The sequence below is a fragment of the Protopterus annectens genome, chromosome 1.part2, assembly GCF_019279795.1.
Source record: "Protopterus annectens isolate FY-2018-M chromosome 1.part2, PAN1.0, whole genome shotgun sequence".
Taxonomy (NCBI): Eukaryota; Metazoa; Chordata; order Ceratodontiformes; family Protopteridae; genus Protopterus; species Protopterus annectens.
In genome coordinates, this window is record NC_056727.1 from 360,874,397 (window position 1) to 360,894,650 (window position 20,254).

Here is a 20,254-nt window from a genome sequence, read left to right on the forward strand (position 1 = left end):
TTAGTGATTATACAATCACATATAACTTATATGTAACATGTTAATCTTGTTCTTATAGCATTGTACATGGTGACTGAAAAATGCTAATATGTTCTGTTCAGAAATTTGTTGATTTATAAAAGACACTTGGACATCTAATGGTAATGCTAAACATCTGTAGATGTGTGTGGCAAGCAAACATCCATACTGCAGTACTATTCCAGCATCTTAACAAAGTATTTGATATTGCTCTTTCACCCATCCAAGCTTGTAACCAACTCCTAAAGTGATGGTATGAACAGCCACCAACATCCAGAGTTTACTAGGCAAATAGAAAACCAAAGTAGATTATCGGTTCTTTAGTCTGTTTTACCCACAATACAGCCAAACCTAGGAACAATCTAGATTCATCAATCCACTTACTATGTCTTTTAGAGAAAATCCACACAGACATAGGGAGGAGATGCAAACTCCACACAAGAGGCACCCCAGCCAAGAACTGATCTGGAGAACCTCTTCATGGGAGGTGACAATGCTACTCACTGCACCACTGTACCATTTTGATGTTATCCTACATCTAAGCAAATCAAATGTATGCCATGTTAGCATATTTATTGCAGTAATCAGGCAGTGAAAGTGACTCATTTGTAAATAGACTGATGCTGAACATGCTCATACATTTAACCCTGCTAGAAAACATAAGGGCAAAAATACTGCCATATATTGCTGAGAAATAAATACAACTATTGTTTGCATTTTGCAAGTTGCAGTCATGCATTTCATTTGTATACATGCACTGATGGAACACTGCATTTATAGTACACCACATGTTTATATAATAAAGATTCTTAACATTGCTGCAAATATAAGAGATCCATGGGGGACTGTAGGGAATGCGTATGCATATGTGTCACTATGTATGGTTTCCCTCTACCCTATGCATGATGTTCATAGCCTTACAGATGCCTTGCAGGGTGGGGAATCAGACAATTTATTGTTTGGTGTAGTGCATTAAGCCTCTGAATTGTGTATACTATGCTCTTTGTCATCTGGAACTGAATTCCCCTCTGCCTCTGCAGGTGTCTTGTGTACATAATGCTGTCTTTTATGACATAGCACAGCAGAGGGTGCCTGCGCACTCACATGGACCTCTTCATTACATAGCTTGCTAGGGGCTAGAGGTACACTATGAGAGCAGCCCTGCTGTTAACTGGCTGTATCCTCACATCATGCACCCTCTGTGGATTAAAGCAACAGTTGCTTGTGCTTGGCCAGTCTACTCTGTTGTGAGCTGAGCTTCAGGGAACTGTAATAGATTCACAGCTGAAAAATGTTTTTTATTGAGAAATACACTGTATATGTATTGCACTGTGTATATTTGCCACTGCAGATTAATAGTCCTCCAAAGCACGTATTAACACACACAGATCCACATGCAGTTGATGGGTTTGGTCATGATTAACACTCTGAAATTGTTTTGTAATGCAAATATGTCATATCACTTTGGAACTTCACAGCTGGTAGGCAATCTTGTATATATCACTTATGAGCTGAGAATCTAATGGTTTTCAGGTCTTATAATGTCTCATTAATTAGTTATATGTGTATAAGTTGCAGAAAGCAGTGCATAAAATAAAGGCACAGTGTCATACCACTGGTATGTATGCTGTTCTCTCCACATATAAGCAAGGTGTAGTTTGCAGAACAAACAAATAACAAATGCACTATTTTATTGTATTTTGTTTTATTCATTAAGTGGATAAACCTACTAGGCATAAGTGCCTTTATCAAGGGGGATTAGAAAACACTGCATGGTCAAGTGACAAGATTAAAGTCACAGAGTTTGTGGGTCATTTTAGAACACTGATGCAGTATTTTTTTTGTGAGAGAACGTAATATTATTAATGCACTGGGAATTTAATCGCTGTTGGTTTTACTTTAATTTTCCCCTCAGCTGGCTACTTGTTTTGTTCCCTGTGTGTTTTATATTGCTCTGCTTTGGCTGTGGAACTCTAAAATGCACAACTGATCCACTGCTAAATATTGATTGTGAACTAATTTCATCATATTTGACTTTATACCAATTCCTAAGACATCAGAGAAGTGCATAATTTCATTTCATAGTCATTTTTATATCTAAGACAGCCATATTTATTACCTTTTAATGTATTTTTAATTTGGATGCTGCTTAATTGGTCTATTATTTGGAAGTCATTTTAGAACAGTGCTATAGTAATTATCTTTTGACAGAAGGTAATATCACTGTCGTTATGAGCTGCTCACCTTTGTTATAAGTTGTTCCCTACTGGCTACTTTTTTCTTCCTTGCTTTATATAGCTCGGGTGTGTGAACCATTGCTTACCTTTTGGCTGGGGTTCTCAAACAGGGAACAAAACAACTGAGCTATTTCTAAAAACTGATTGTAACTTAATTTCAACTGACCATGAGCCTATACTAATCCTACACGATGCTTCACTAGGGACGGCTTGCACCTGTCACCCCTGGGCTTTCTGATATTGGCAAAGGCTCTTGCCACTCCCATAGTGCCTTTTTTAGGCAAGGCTCAAAAGACAAACCCACCTCCATGGGTATCACAAGGGATAAGAAACTAAGAGTAATGCTACTCAACGCCAGAAGTCTAAACCTCAAGATGCACGCACTCAAAACTCTCCTTAGCATGGAGAACATCGATATCTGTACAGTAACAGAAACCTGGTTCAAGGCTCCCGAGAGCACCCCAGCAGTACCAGGTTATACCTCATACCATGCTTTTCTGCCCCAAAACTTGGACCGAACCACAAAAGGAGGGGGAGTATCAATATTCGTCAAAGATACCCACACCTCCAGGTTGGTGACACAGCACGAAGCATCAGAGACTATCCATGTGCAACTAACAGTGGGTAAACTGCCTTCCAGTTTATAGCCTGCTACAGACCACCCTCCCAAACCCAGGAACCCCACTTGGCCTTCCTGAGAACACTGGAAAATATGAAGGTCTCTCCAAACACCATTATATTGGGTGACTTCAACTACCCAAACATAGACTGGGAGCATTACTGTAGCTCCAACACCCTAGCCCAAAGGTTCCTAGAATTTATAAACTCAAATGCTATGGAACAACTTGTTACCACTCCCACAAGAGGGGAAAACATACTGTACCTGATCATCACCAACATGGGGGCTCTATGCTCTAGACCAGAAGTGTATCCCTCACTGGTAAGATCAGACCATAAACTAATCTCACTGGATATTCACATCCTGACCCCACCCCCTGCCCAGAAAACTACAGTGAAAAACTTCTCTAAAGCAAATTTCACACTCCTCAAAACCAAGGTGGAATCCTTCAAAGCCCCCGGGCCTGTGGAAAATACAGCCCAGACCGCAGAATCCTTTATAAACGCATTCTATGAACACCTTCAGGAATGCATGGATCATGCAATCCCAAATAAAACCAAGACCCAATCCTCCAAAGGCAGGCGTCCTGTCTGGTGGACCCCAGCCATAAACAAACTATACAATAGAAGGAGGAAGCTACTACATGATAGAGCAAAATCCCAAAAAGGGAAGGCATCTCTGATCAGTATTAGCAAACAACTACGGGCACTCATAAAATCATCTAAGGCCAGCTTTGAGAGAAAAATTGCACAGGACACTAAGGATAATCACAAGGCTTTCTTTAGTTATGTTAGGAACCTGGGTGGGAATTCCCAGATATGCTCAGAATTAGTCCAAAATGACAAACAATACACCGAACCCACATACATTGCCAACATCCTAGCTGACAGGTTCAGTGCAAACTTCTCCGCCCCTCCCCACCAAAAGGGCAAATATCTATCCCAGCAGAGTGCTGCCCCCCTGACATCTCAGATGCTCAGGTAAGAGCCGCCCTCTCCAAAGCAAAAGACACAGCATCAATGGGACCAGATGGTGTCCCAAGCTGCGTCCTACATGAACTCCAACAAGAGCTAAACCCAAACATAACACTACTGTTCAGTCTCAGCCTTACTACAGGATCTGTATCCAAAGAGTGGCGTACAGCAACAGTGGTCCCTCTCCACAAAGGCGGTGCCTCAACGGATCCTGGAAACTATCACCCCATAAGCCTGACTAGCTTGGTCTGCAAAGCTATGGAAAGGATCATCATGGACCTCATAAATAAAGATATTGGGGACCTATAGATACTGGATCCTACCCAGTTCAGCTTTGTTAAGGGCAGATCCTGCCTCTTAAACCTGGTCAATTTCTTTGAAACAGTCACCAAGGCCATTGACGAGGGGAAGGTGGTCCACACAGCCTACCTGGACCTCGCAAAAGCCTTCAATACAATACCCCACTCGGGCATTATAGATAAGCTCACCAGCTTAAATATAAACCCCTATGTCACTAGATGGGTTGCAAACTGGCTCAAGGACAGAACCCACATGGTTAGAATTGCTGGAGCCATGTCAGACTCCAAACCAGTTACAAGTGGCATCCCACAAGGCTCAGTCCTGGGACCTCTCTTGTTCAGTATATATTTCTCAGAGGTGCAGGCCAATATGGAAGGACTGTGGCTGACCAAGTTCGCAGATGACTGCAAACTAGGCACCATAATCGACTCTCCAGCCGACACAAGCATCCTACAAAAGGGCCTCATAGAAACAGACAACTGATGCCAGAGCCATGACCTCAAGCTAAATGCCAAAAAGTGTATAGTCATCCCCTTTGACAAAAACAAAGTGCCCACAAATTACCACATAGGTGGTAATCCATTAAGTACAGAAGAAGTAATTAGGGACCTGGGGACCCAAGTTGATAGCAATCTCTCATTTGAAAACCACATGGCCAAAGTGGTTAGAAAAACATTTTATATAGCCCACCTAATCATGAAGGGATTCACATCTAGATCAGGGGAGGTCATTGTGCCTCTTTACTCATCCCTCATCAGGCCCATAATTGAGTACAATGCCCCTTTTGGGATGTACCTTACCAGACACCTGCAGCAACTGGAAAGACCCCAAAAGTACCTCACCAAGAGGATCAAAAGGCTCAAACAGATGCCATATGCTGTCCGGTTAAAGAAACTCCAGCTCTACTCAGTGGCATTCCTCCTGCTCAGAGGTGATCTGTGCCTGATGTATAAAGCCATGTCCAACCCGGAATTAATGGACATGCTGCACCTCAGAAAATCCAAATCCCATTGAGCAACGCGCTCGAGAGACTTGAACCTCAGCACTGAAATAAATATGACATGCTGGAGGGACAGATTCATAACCCAGAGTTTCCCTTCACTCTGGAATAAAATCCCAGTCCAGGTTAGGCAGAGTCCTTCATTGACTCTCTTCAAGAGGAATCTTGATGAGTGGATGGGAGATCGTAGGTTTACCCCGGGTATCACTTCTGTGTCACTGTTAGACAGAGGTACAGTATACTAACCTCGAAAAAGGGCATAGCAAAATTCATTTAAAATGGGTGGTGAAAGCCAAACCCACTCTGGCTAGGCTTATAAATGCCCTAGGGCAGATAGCCTAGTACGAACCTATGAACCTATGAACCTACAAGACCAGAGACATGCATAATTTTACTTCATTGCCATTTTTAATTTTTTTTTACTGCTCTTTGTTGTACTTGTGAACTCAGCCACCACTTATATGATGTAGTACTAGGGGGCCCATTTATAACACAACTGTAGTCATCAACTTGTGAAATAATGTAATATTTCTGATGTTCTGAGTGCTAGTCACTGCTGGCTTTTCTATACGTTCTACCATTTTTTTCTTGCTTGGCTTATATTGCTCTTCTGCGGGTGCACCCCTCAGCAGCAGGGCACAGTGCATTCCCTACACACAAGTCATTGCTAATAAACTGTGACTATTGCCTCAGTATGCCTGTTTTATTCCCCCACATTATACCCATAATCCTAACTTGGTACTGCATGGTTGTTCAGACAATGCCTCAGCACTGCTAAGGGGCAACATATAGTATCTAGCTGCAACTTTTACCACACAGCTAAACTAAATTTCACTTTACTGCAGTAAACAGCACTTGGACACTCCTCACAATATTGTAACCTCCCCTCACATCTAACTAGATGGTGCAGAGTAGGGCCCTGCTAATATAAGATGGGTAGGGCCTTGCTGATATAAGAAGGGATTGGAGCAAAACCTATGACTGTCCTTTGCATCTATATTCTACAAACTCCTCTGCTAAGTTAATGAAATATAGTTAAAATTCTCTAGTTAGCCCACTACACACCAGACCACCACATCATCAGCTCACCTCATACTGAAATCATGGTTCTGCCGATCACTTCCTGACATTAGCCAGTCTGTTATAATGAGGTACTATGAGACAGTACTCTAAATGCTCACTGACAACCATTTAGTTCTGTCTGCACTAGAGTACACATGTAAGAGCTGCAAATGCCTACTTATACTGGAAGTTATCATCACATCACGACATGCACAGCACCCATGGGGGTTGTCAGTGCCCATGTCCACCATGCACCTTCATGGCATTCATCTAAAAACAAGCCAATCTGTGCTGAGCTATTAAGAAATTTCTTCCAAAGCCACAAAGTCATCTCTAGCACCTCATCAGCATAATGTAACCTCACATACTGTTATCACCACACAAACATTACTTAGATGCCTTATTGGTTCAGATGGGCTGGTGTGGTTCATAATAGCCCTGCCAAGACACAAGGAAATTTTGTGATCACAGGTGACTTTTAGTTGAGACACAGATATTCCAGTCAGTGGGACTGGTAAAGCTATGGTGATGGTGAGTTGCCTCTCTGGGCCATGATATGTCAAGGGTCTGGGGGTCTCAAGTCCCTTTATCCTAGATACAGCTATTACATGGTCATTGTTTTTGTGGGTGTAAATGACTTAAGCCACACATCCCTGTGCTGAGTATGTCCTCATTGTGTGAATACAAGTCCGAGTGATCTTCAGATAAGCAGAAAATAGCAGTCAAATACACAATTATGCAAACATACAACAGATGAACAGTGTAAACAGAGTATTACACACCAGCACATAGGAAACTGCATAAATGGAGCAAACATAACATGTTGGGCTATTACCATACTCCTACATAGCATCACAAATGAGAAGATGAGAGCATTTCATGTTAATTTATTTCACATTGACTGAGGCACCTATAAAAAGACATACAAGAAAGACATTGTACAGGTATAATGTGAACAAATGTAGGATTTCACTTGCTTTGTACTGGCACCATCATTCTCTAATATACTGAAACCTCTCCTCTTTCCTACAGATGGAAGAATAAGGAGGATTAAATGGCACACCTGTAGACATGTTCACCTGCAAGTCATCCGCATGACCTTATAGCCTGACCAAAACGAGCATGACAGCTCCTAGATCAGGATACTCTTCTCCAGATGACAGCAAAATCTTCTGCAACACTCTACCACCATTTTTTCTGTTCAAGGCAAGACATAGACATGCAAAACTAATATTTCACCAGAAAGAGGGTGGAAAAATAGTGGTAAATAAGGAGAGGCAGAGAGTCTAGTGGAACATGCCCTAAGTTGGCTACTGGCATAGAAATACTTCGAATACTGCAAAAAACTTGAAACACTATCAAGCATTTCTACCTTACATAAGTGAAACACAGGCACTGTTTCCTCAGGAGTAAGAAAAGCCATGGCCATAAGCTGACATGCAGCTACATTAAACTTAGCATTTGACCCATAATGCTTTGTCGCTCCACAACTCTTACACCAAATATTTTTACAAAAGTGGAAAAAAATGTGCACCTTGGCTGCAGAAGTGTTCTGTCTGATAGCTCAAAATGCATCAGAATAACTCTAGGTGTGACCTCAATGTTCATATGTTCATAGGTGATTACTATGCTAATGGCACAAGAGCCTTTACAAGCCCAACCAATAATATCAAGAATATAACAATATTATATCTTAATTCCCAATTTATGGGATATGGTAGTATCAGGGTAGTGGAACTTTGGGTGTTGGAGCCCTGAGTCATTTTACAGGCTGCCTCTGTCCATAAGGGACATGGGCAGTATGCCAGGAGTGAACTTACAGTTCCCCATCCATTTATCCAAATTCTTTCTGAAGAGAATAAGGGTCAGGCTTGGTTTTACGAAGATGGGAAGTTTATTCCATAGATGAGGTGGTCTTTGGAATGTGAATCTGTCTCTTCAGCATGTTCTGTTAGAGTCACACACAAAGTTCAGGTCCACAAAATACGTAACCACCATATCATTTTTCTTGTGAATAAGTAACATTTTCATCAGAGCTGGATCAGAGAATGCCCTGTAGGTCATGCATAAGTCATCTTTCAAATAAATAAAATGAGATGGTGTAAAGGGATAGGACCTTTAGCTGGTCTGCATAAGATATGCGTCTTACACTTTGTATTTTGTTAGTGAGAAACTTCTGGGGCCACTCCAGTTGGTGTAAGTGCCTGGCTAGGTACATGCAGAAGGGAGCATTGTATCCAATTATTGGCCTGATGAGGGCCGAGTACAATGGTACTATGACTTCCTTTGATCTTGATGTCATGCCTTTACTTATAAGTTGAGCCACACAGAAGGATTTCCTCACTACCGTAGCTATGTGGTGGTCAACGTTTAGGTTACTATCTGTCAGTGTTCCTAGGTCTCTCACCACTGGGTCTACTTTTAGGGGTGTGCTATCAATATTATAATTTACAGGCATATCTGATTTACTGAAGGTTATGATTATGCACTTTTTAGCATTTAGTTTCAGACTATGGTTTTGCTGCCAGTTGTTTGTAATTTTTAGGCCTGTTTGTAGGATGTTAACATCATTTGGGGATTCAGTGATTGCTCCCAGCTTACAGTCATCAGCAAACTTGGTGAGCCAGAGGCCCCCAACATTAACCTTCACTTCGCAGAAGTTTATACCAAACAGGAGGGGGTCCCAACACTGAACCTCATAGTTGCAGAACCCTAGTAGTCTCTCTTTTGATAATCACATCGCCACAGTAGTCAGGAAATCCTTCTATGTGGCACACCTCATCACAAAAGGTTTCTCATCCAGGAAAAAATAGGTCATTGTTCCCCTCTACTCGTCACTCATTAGATCCATTATAGAATACACCAAACATTTGGTATGTACCTCACAAGACATCTACAACAACTGGAAAGGCAGCAGAGGATTACCAGCCTCAAACAGATGACCGTCTCAAAAAACTCCAGCTTTACTCTACCCAGTAAAGGCACATAGCCAAATTCATTGACACTAAATAAACTCAAAATGTAAAACAGCATGAAAAAGCATCTTCCACCTAGTTCCTTCATCTAATAGTATATATAGGCTACAAAAATAATAAATACATATCAAAAGACATTTCAAAACATTTAAAAAACATTTACCTAATACATGGGCCTATCTAAAGATGCATATTATAAAAACATATATATTGTTACTATAAAAAGTTTTCATTCAAAATACATGGACTATATAATAAAATAAATACATGATTTATCTAGCTACTGTTATCTGATGCCTGTATCCATTAGTACTGGTTTAATACAAATTTTATCACTGATGCCCTTACCAACATTGGCTTGCAGCCTGATTATCCATTCAAGTTCCTTGACTTCCACTTTATTCTTAATACCACCCCCTCTAATACTGGATATAACCATATCTATCACTAAAAACTTAAAGTGATGCTCATTGCCACATATTGTGGGAAGTGCAGGTTCTGTGACTTTCTTGACAGTACAGGGAAGTTCACCCACCCTGATACAGGTAGGGTATATGCATTTAAACTGACAGCACATTGCAAGACTATTAATTTAGTGTACCTAGCCACCTGTGTATTATGTGGCTGCTTCTATGTAGGGATGACAACACGAAGACTATGTGATCGCATGAGGGAACACCTCTATGACATCTCTAGGCAAATAGATATCAATGCCCTGGCGAAGCATGCCATGATATGTGGTAAGGAGCATCACTTCAAGTTTTTAGTGATAGATATGGTTAGATCCCGTATTAGAGGGGTGGTAGGATGCTACTCAAGGCTAGATTCATATTAGTCTGTGATATAAATTCAAAGAGCTCCATCATGTCTCTCTTCATATAGTCCAGTGAGGTACATCTTAGGTCATTTATGCCCACATAAAGTGTGACCGTTGTCATACTGGCACTTGTGGTTTAAAGACCTAAGTGCATGTTTGATCTGGCAGATCCTGCCTCAAGACAGACAGCTCACTGTGATCCTCTCCTTGTTTAGCCTGGTAAGGGTGGCATCAGTATGTCTTACAATGGAATCTCCAATAACTAGAATGTTTGGCTGTGTGGTGTGTTGTATTATGGGCTTGGAAATGGGGCTACTATGATTTTTAGAGTTATGTATTGTGTGAGGTGCTGTATTTTTTGTGTGTGTGTGCAGGGCCACTGAGAGATGCTTTTAGGAAGTCTTGGAAATCTGGATAGATTACAAGTGAGTACCTTCATATATGTGGATCTATGTGTTTGTTCCTTAGTGTTGGTAATGAGTGCTTTGGATGCAACGCTAATAACCTGGTTTGCATTTTTTGTATGTGTATGTGAGAGTTTTGCCTCCAATGACATTGTGTATCTACATCTCTCACACACTGTTTGTCTGTTCTAAAATTAAATGGTTGTCAGCGAACATGAGGCAGTTACTACACTACCTCAGAATGCCCATACCCACCAGACCAGAAACAGAAATGACATGGAAGTGCCTATCCATTATACCATATCCTTAGTAGATGAAAAGGAGTAGGGGAGAGTCACTTAAAGGTCTAAGTGAGAGTGTTTCTTAGTATACTATTAGATGACCTGCAGTGGTGCTGCCCTCTGCACAAAACACTGGCAGCTCTTTGAACAGCTGTGAATAGTGAGGGACTACGAAGAATATTTCCTATAGAGGATGGCATGGGTAATCACGTTTCGCTTTTTTCCCACTTTTCTGGGAGTTAAAAAAGTTCAGTTACAGGCTTGCTGTTCCTGAACTGTTTGAAAGTTTCTGTGAGGCCATTTTTGCTTGGGCTGAAGGGGGGTCTCTCTGTTGATCAGTGGCAGTGACTAACATTGAGCAGCTTCCCTGTCCCCCGTAGAGGTGGTTACTGACTTGAAACTGTAGTTTTATTGGCCACTAGGGGTCGTTTCCATAACTCCTTCATCTTCCTCTCTTAAAACCTAGTTGCCTCATGGTTTGGGCGTCTTTTCAGGCTTGTTGGCTGTTGGTGAAGCACCCTCCAAGAGGAAAAAACGCTGAGAGAAGAAGTGAGCCACTTTTGAGATTTTAAGTATTTTTTCTCTGTTTATTTGCTAAGTTTTTCTGCATAGCTGCCTAGCTTGAGCATTTTCTGGCTTGTTAAACTTGATTTCTGTATTAGTAGCTGTATTTAGAGCATGACCAAAAGCTGTTTGCTGAATTTCCTGTTTGCACTTAATTTTAAATCGTTTTTTCTTAAAACTTGCATATTTTCTGTCCTTGACCTAGCACTCTTGTGTGGGGTCATTTACTGCACTGTTATAACTTGATATTACTTGTGAACCTCTGCTATCTCTGTAAAAAACAAAAACAAAAAAAAAAATCTTGCTTTTTCCCACTTTTCTGAGAGTTAAAAAAGTTCAGTTACAGGCTTGCTGTTCCTGAACTGTTTGAAAGTTTCTGTGAGGCCATTTTTGCTTGGGCTGGAGGAGGGTCTCTCTGTTGATCAGTGGCAGTGACTAACATTGAGCAGCTTCCCTGCCCCCCGTAGAGGTGGTTACTGACTTGAAACTGTAGTTTTATTGGCCACTAGGGTCATTTCCATAACTCCTTCATCTTCCTCTCTTAAAACCTAGTTGCCTCGTGGTTTGGGCGTCTTTTCAGGCTTGTTGGCTGTTGGTAAAGCACCCTCCAAGAGGAAAAACGCTGAGAGAAGAAGGGAGCCACTTTTGAGATTTTAAGTATTTTTTCTCTGTTTATTTGCTAAGTTTTTCTGCATAGCTGCCTAGCTTGAGCATTTTCTGGCTTGTTAAACTTGATTTCTGTATTAGTAGCTGTATTTAGAGCACAACCAAAAGCTGTTTGCTGAATTTCCTGTTTGCACTTAATTTTAAATCGTTTTTTCTTAAAACTTGCATATTTTCTGTCCTTGACCTAGCACTCTTGTGTGGGATCATTTACTGCACTGTTATAACTTGATATTACTTGTGAACCTCTGCTATCTCTGTAAAAAACAAAACAAAAAAAAATCTTGCTTTTTCCCACTTTTCTGAGAGTTAAAAACGTTCAGTTACAGGCTTGCTGTTCCTGAACTGTTTGAAAGTTTCTGTGAGGCCATTTTTGCTTGGGCTGAAGGAGGGTCTCTCTGTTGATCAGTGGCAGTGACTAACATTGAGCAGCTTCCCTGCCCCCGTAGAGGTGGTTACTGACTTGAAACTCTAGTTTTATTTTCCCTTTTGGGTCTATTCCTGCTTCTTTCCAGCCCCTGCTATCAAGCACGCTTTAACGTGCTTTAGCGCGATTTAGCGGAGTTGCCACTAGAGCAGCATCGGGCAGCGCCGGTTAAACAAGGTTAAACTCTTTCTGGCTCCAGAAAGTCTGTTCTTCAATTTTTCCCTTAGAACTGCTCTGTTAGGAACCTAAACAGTTTACACCTACACTAACAAGTGCAGCACTTGTTCCAAATAGCTTTTTCTTCTCAAAAGCTCAGCACTTGTCTTATAAGCATATCCCTTGTCTTATAAGCATTCTCTTTGCAGGTCAAGCACTCCTATATTATACAAATCTCTCACTAGCAAAACCCCCAGGAGTGCCCACTACCTGCTAAGCCCACTACTTTTCTGTCTCATACCAACTCATAATTCTTTCTAGCATGTTGAAGGGTCAGATGCTGGCATCCTCTCCTGCCCAGTTGGTGAATCTGGGAATTCTGAGACAATGTTACAATTGCCTCATGTACACGGACAACCCTCTCCTCCTCCCACGTAACACTAACACTTGTGAGAGATGCAGCTATTTAGCCAGACTGGAGGCTGAGCTCTCTCAACTCAGGACTGGCAAGACCAGGCAGGAGGAGAAGGCAACTACACACACCACAATACCAGTCTCACATAACTCAACCACACCACTGAATCGAACACATAAACACACTAAGACATACTCGGAGGCTCTGAGTAAAAATTTACCTAAACAGCAGAGGCCTCCAAAGCAGACACCCAAGCAACTGCAAACTCAATACACCACACAAACAACACATAAACAACAAAATCAGTGTGCAAAGCAGTCACTGCCCTTAAGGCCAAATACAACACCAAACATATTTGTCATAGGTGACTCCATAGTCAGACACACTGACGTCCCGCTCACCAGACTAAGTAAGGAGAAGGTCACAGTAAGCTGCCTGTCGGGCGCTAGAATCCGCCACATAACACAAGCACTCAGGTCTCTCAACAGCAGGTACAAGTACGACTCAGTCATTGTCCACGCTGGTGTCAACGACCTGAGACGTACCTCCTTGGACTACATGAAAAGAGACATTGAGGAGCTCTCTGATTATGTAGCCCAGGCAGGTATGACCCTGACCTTGAGCAGTATCCTACCTTCACCTAGAATGATGCCACAATACAGTGATAAGATGATCAGCTTTAATAATTGGCTTAAATTCTGGTGTCATTCAAAGGGGATCCAATGTCTGTCTGCCTGGGATGACATGCTGGACAAGCCATGCTGCTTCAAGGGACGGCTTGCACCTGTCACCCCTAGGCTTCCGGATATTGGCAAAGGCTCTTGCCACCCCATAGAGCCTTTTTAGGCAAGGCTCAAATTCTAAACCTACCACCCTAGAACACAAAAAGTAAAAAACTAAGGGTAATGCTGCTCAATGCCAGAAGTCTCAATCTCAAGATGCACGCACTCGAGGCCCTTCTCAGTATGGAGAACATCGATGTCTGTGCTGTGACAGAAACCTGGTTCAAGGCTCCTGAGAGCACCCCAGCACTAGCAGGTTTCACCTCATATCATGCGTTCCGCCCCAAAATCCGGACAACACCAAGAAAGGAGGGGTGTCCATATTCATAAAGGACACCCACACCTCAAGGTTGGTGGCAACGCACGATGCATCGGAGACCATCCAGGTGCAATTAACCATAGGCAAGACTGCTCTGCAATTTGTAGCATGTTACAGGCCACCCTCTCAAACTCAGGAACCTCACATGGCCTTCCTGAAAACAATGGAGGGATAAATGTATCTCCAAACACCATCATACTAGGTGACTTCAACTACCCTAATATAGACTGGGAACACTACTCAAGCCCAAACACTCTAGCCCAAAGGTTCCTGGAGTTCATAAACTCAAATGCCATGGAACAACTAGTCACCATCCCCACAAGAGGAGAAAACATACTTGATCTCATCATCATGAACATGGGATCACAATGTTCAACACCGGAAGTATACCCCTCACTGGTGAGATCAGATCATAAACTAATCTCGCTGGAGGTCCTCATCCCGCCCCCACCTGAAATAAAAAAGACCACAGTGAAAAACTTCTCAAAAGCCGACTTCACACTTCTAAAAACTAGTGTGGTCTCCTTTAAGGCCCCTGAGCCAGTGGTAAACATTACTCAAACCGCTGAATCACTTACAAATGCCTTCTACCAGCACCTACAGGACTGCATGGATCAGGCAATCCCAAACAAAACTAAGACTCTTTGTACCAAAGGCAAGCGTCCAGTCTGGTGGACCCCAGCCATAAACAAGCTCTACAACAAAAGGAGGAAGCTACTACAAGATAGAGCAAAATCCTTGAAAGGTAAGACACTTTTGATCATTATAAGTAAAAAACTAAGAGCTCTCATAAAATCATCCAAGGCAAATTTTGAGAGAAAAATCACCAAGGACTCAAAAGACAATCATAAGGCCTTCTTTAGCTATGTTAGAAACCTAGGAGGAAACTCCCAGATATGCTCAGAATTAGTTCAAAATGATGTGAAGATTACTGAACCTACACACATTGCCAACATACTGGCTGACAGGTTCAGTGCAAACTCCCCCCCCCCAAAAGGAGAGATATCTATACCAGAGGATTGTAGCCCCCCAAACATCTCCAACGCCCAGGTGAGAACTGCTCTCTCCAAAGCAAAAAACACAGCATCCATGGGACCGGATGGTGTCCCCGGCTGTGTGCTCCACGAACTCAATGAGGAATTAAACCCGCAGTTAGGACAGCTGTTTAATCTTAGCCTCACCTCAGGATACATACCCAAGGAGTGGCGCACGGCGACTGTGGTCCCACTTCACAAGGGCGGTGCCTCCACCGACCCTGGAAATTACCGTCCCATTAGCTTGACAAGCCTTATCTGCAAAGCCATGGAGAGGATCATAATGGAACTCATAAATAAAGACATAGGGAACTTGCAGACTTTGGATCCAACCCAGTTTGGCTTTGTCAAAGGCAGATCATGCCTTTTAAACTTGGTTGACTTTTTTGAGACAGTCACCAAGGCCATTGGTGGGGCAACGGCAGTCCATACCGCCTACCTTGACCTGGCAAAGGCCTTCGACACAATACCCCACTCAGGTATCATTGAAAAACTCATCAGCTTGAATGTAAACCCATACATCACAAGATGGGTTGCAAACTGGCTAAGTGACAGAACCCACAGGGTCAGAGTTGCTGGAGCCATGTCAGACTCAAAGCCTGTCACAAGTGGTGTCCCACAGGGCTCAGTCCTGGGTCCACTCTTGTTCGGCATCTACTTTTCTGAAGTACAAGCAAACACAGGAGGGTTATGGCTGACAAAGTTTGCAGATGACTGCAAACTAGGCGCCATAGTCGAAAACACATCTGACACAGATATCCTTCAGAAGGGCCTCACAGAAATGGATAACTGGTGCCAGAGCCATGGCCTAAAGTTAAATGCCAAGAAATGCATAGTCATACCCTTCGGGAAAAACAAGGTTACCCCTAGCTACCATATAGGTGGCAATCCACTGAGCACAGAAGAAGTCATCAGGGATCTGGGGACCCAGGTTGACAGTAGCCTTCGCTTGACACTCATGTTGCTAAAGTAGTTAGGAAAACCTTCTACATTGCCCACCTGATCATGAATGGATTCACATCTAGATCAAGGGAGGTCATCGTCCCCCTGTACTCATCACTCATTAGACCTATGATTGAGTACAATGCCCCATTCAGAATGTATCTGACCCGACACCTGCAGCAGCTGGAAAGGCCCCAAAAGTTCCTCACCAAAAGGATAAAGGGTCTCAAAAATATGTCTTATGCTGCCCGACTGAAAGAACTCCAGTTCTATTCAGTCTCATACCGCTTGCTCAGAGGTGACCTGTGCCTGACATATAAGGCCATGTCAAACCCTGATTTGATGAATATGCTTCACCTCAAAAAATCTAGATCCCTTAGAACCACAAGGGTGGGAGACTTAAACCTTGACACGGTTATTAATAGAACGTGCTGGAGGGACAGATTCATCACCCAGAGACTCCCTATGCTGTGGAACAAAATCCCGGTACATGTGAGGCAGAGCACCTCGCTGGCCTTGTTCAAGAGGAATCTTGACCAATGGATGGGGGAACGCAGATATACCCCAGGGATTACTTCAATGTCACTGCTTGACAGAGGCACAGCAAAATAATAGGCATAGTTTTATTCAAACTAAAGGGGTGGCGAAAGCCAAATAACTATGGGCTAGGCTTATAAATGCCCTTGGGCAGATAGCCTAGTATGAACCTATGAACCTAAACCATGAGACATGATCACAAATACGGAAAACAATGCACAAACGTAAAAGAACCTCTACAAACACAGAAAAACTTTGCAAAACTTAGAAATATTTTGGCAAATTCAGGAGAATTTTGGAAAACTCAGAACAGCTTTTGCAATATCAAAGGAGGTTAGAAAATATCAGAATACTTTTAAAATGACCAAATTACAGTAACAAATAGATTTATGCTCCATAGAAAGACTGAAAAGCCATCCTGTGAATATGACAGCATAACTATCTAGCTATCTGGAGCAGCAGATAGGATAAGAACTGACTTCACATGGTTGAGTGTTTGTAGAAGATCTGTAAAAAATATAATCACAGTGTCTGTATTTTGTGGCCCAAACTCTAACCAAACATCCTCCACCTATAAAGAGATTCATCAATACTTCTAACATTTAAAAAACACCTCAAAGAGGAGCACATATTAAAGGAAGCTATATGCCACTGTTTTACCAACAGTGTCAGAACTTAAGAGACCCCCCGTAACATGACTGCCACGTTCCAAAACCGTTCAGAACAACCAAACCATGAGAACATCTATTTAATAGCTATACAAACTCAATTTCCACCTGCAACCCCCATCTACAATCCCTCAGTCCATTGTACTTCCTCCTATCCCAGTTTTTATCATTTTTCTTCACAGATATTGCATAAACTACTTCAACTGACTGGTATTATCTTGTTCATAACTCAAACTGTCTTTGTTCTTTTCCTTTATATCTTCCTCCACAAGGATCCTTTGATACCCAGCAAACTTTGTCTACACACTCTGGGGATTTATATTTACTATTAAAAATTATACATACTGCTGTATATAATACCCATTGTGTACTCTGGGGTTTTATATTTACTATTAAATATAATACCCATTGTTTACTCTGGGGTTTTATATCTACTACTGTATATAATAACTATTGTTCACTCTGAAATTTAAAATTTACTATTAAATATTATACCTACTACTGTATATAATACCCATTGCATACTCTGGGGGTTTATACCTACTAATATATATAATATCCATTGTGTACTTTGGGGTTTTATATCTACTACTGTATATAATATCCATTGTTTACTCTGGAGTTTTATATCTGCTACTATATATAATATCCATTGTTTATATATCTACTACTATATATAATATCCATTGTTTACTTGGGTCTATATTAGATGAACAAATGCTTAAAATGTTGAGTACGACATGCTCAACAGCTTTTAAGTGAATGTTCATCTAAGCGAAAACCCAGGATGTCGAAACAAGGAGTTTCGAAAAGTTATCGTTGGCCAGCCATCACAAAACCAATGGCTGACAGCTGAAATGTACTGTACACCATTACAACCTTCCCAACCCCCCCCCCCAAAAAAAAAAAACAAATCGACAGACAAAATAAAGTGGGGGCATCGCCCCCACAACCTCCAATGTGGGAGGCTGTGCCACCCACACTCCCTTACTTAAATATACCAACTCCGAGATCGCACCACAGTGGAGGACTATGATAACATTACACAGGGTGAACATTAAAACCACACCACAGTGGAGGACTGTAAGAATGGCTAGATAGGGTGAACGTTCTGACGTCAGCCGTTGGCTTTGTGACGGCTGGCCAACTATAACTTTTTGAAACTCCTTGTTTCGACATTCTGGGGTTTTGCTTAGATAAAATTTAACTTAAAAGCTGTCATACATGTCATACTCGACATTTTAAGTGTTCGTTCATCTAATAGGGATCCATTTACTCTGGGGTTTTATATCTATTACTATATATAATATACATTGTTTACACTGGGGTTTTATATCTATTACTATATATTATGCTATATCTACTACTATATATAATATGCATTGGTAACTCTGGAGTTTTACATATATTACTACATATAATGTCAATTGTTTACACTGGGGTTTTATATCTACTACTATATATATAATACCCATTGTTTATTCTGGGTTTTTTATATCTACTACAGTATATAATACCCGTTGTTTACTCTGGGGGTTTATATCTATTGCTGTATGTAATACCAGTTGTTCACTCTGAGGGTTTTATATCTGCTGCTGTATATAATACCCATTGTTTACTTTGGGGTTTTATATCTACTACTGGATCTATGTCAGATGACTGAGTTTTCAGAAACTTCAAATTCATATGGATGAGACCATATGATTGAGTTTCCAAAAACTCTAACATAAAAAAAAAAACCCACAAAAATCTACTTCTTTTTATGTTTATGCAAGGGGCAAGCCCCCATGCCCCCCACACCCCCTGCAAATTATAGATACCAACTCAGAGATTGCGTTACAGTGAAGAAAAGGGTACATTTCCTGATCCTCGCTATACTGCAATCTCCATTCAAAAGCTTTGATTTCTCAGAAGCTTGATTGTATGGTAAGAATTTCAAGTTTCTGAAAACTCGATCAACTAATAGATATCCCTGCTACTATATGTAATAACCATTGTTTACTTTGGGTTTTATATCTGCTATGATATATTATATCCATCGTTTACTGTTTGTTGGATATTCATACTTTTTACTGCACAGACTACTACTTTAATTATCTGTATGTAGGTATAGCAAACTCTAGTTATTTGATGTATTGCAACTTTTCATTTTTAATGCAATATGTTTCTTTTATTGTATTCTGTTTCACACTCAGGCTGAGCCTCAAACAGCTTCATTTGGGATTAACAAGATCTATTCTCATATTAGAGGAGGACCATTTTCTTTATGGCTAGAGCAGTGAGAATTATATTGGCAGCTCAGACTAGACGTCTTCAAATACCCAGGGTTAAATGATACATGCTCAATAGCTTGCATTCTAAAACTAAGAAATTTGATGAGATAGTATTTTTATTTTTAGAATGTTATTATTACCTTGAGAATGTGTATTTTGTGTAAACTAATGTAGTTTAGGGACATAAAGTTTCTTGGTAATTCCAGATTTTATACTATATCTGTATTTAAACATTTTATAAGCTGTATTTTAATTATATGTTGTTTGACTGTTTTCTAAGTTCCATTGGACCTTTTTAAACATCTGACTGTCGTGTGCTTATTTTGTTTGCTATTTAAAGGTGGTGTATTAGTTTTAACAGTCTGAAAAAGTGGGTGTATGTGTGCCCACAAATGTGCTTACTGTCACATTAAATTCTTTTTTGTACCTTCTAGCCTTGGCTATTTTTTATTTTTATAGTAGCCCTATAGAAGTGTGCTAGAATAACCAGGGGTTTGTGTTAAGATACATGTCCTGAAGGATTTGAATTCTGAAACTCAACTGTATGTAATATTGAGTCATCAGTCCTAAAATCATCCCAGTAATATGGAAGAAAGGCACAAACTTGATAAGGAACACATCTGGACATTCTGTGAAAATCTGGACAGTTGAGAGGTATGGATGTTAAGTAGATGAGTCCAAACATAGTACAGGACAGTGCACAGAGTACAGTGTATTGTGAAATCACATTCCTGACATTTTGTACTGAAGTTGTGTAAATGATCTGTAAGGGTACATGGACGGCCAT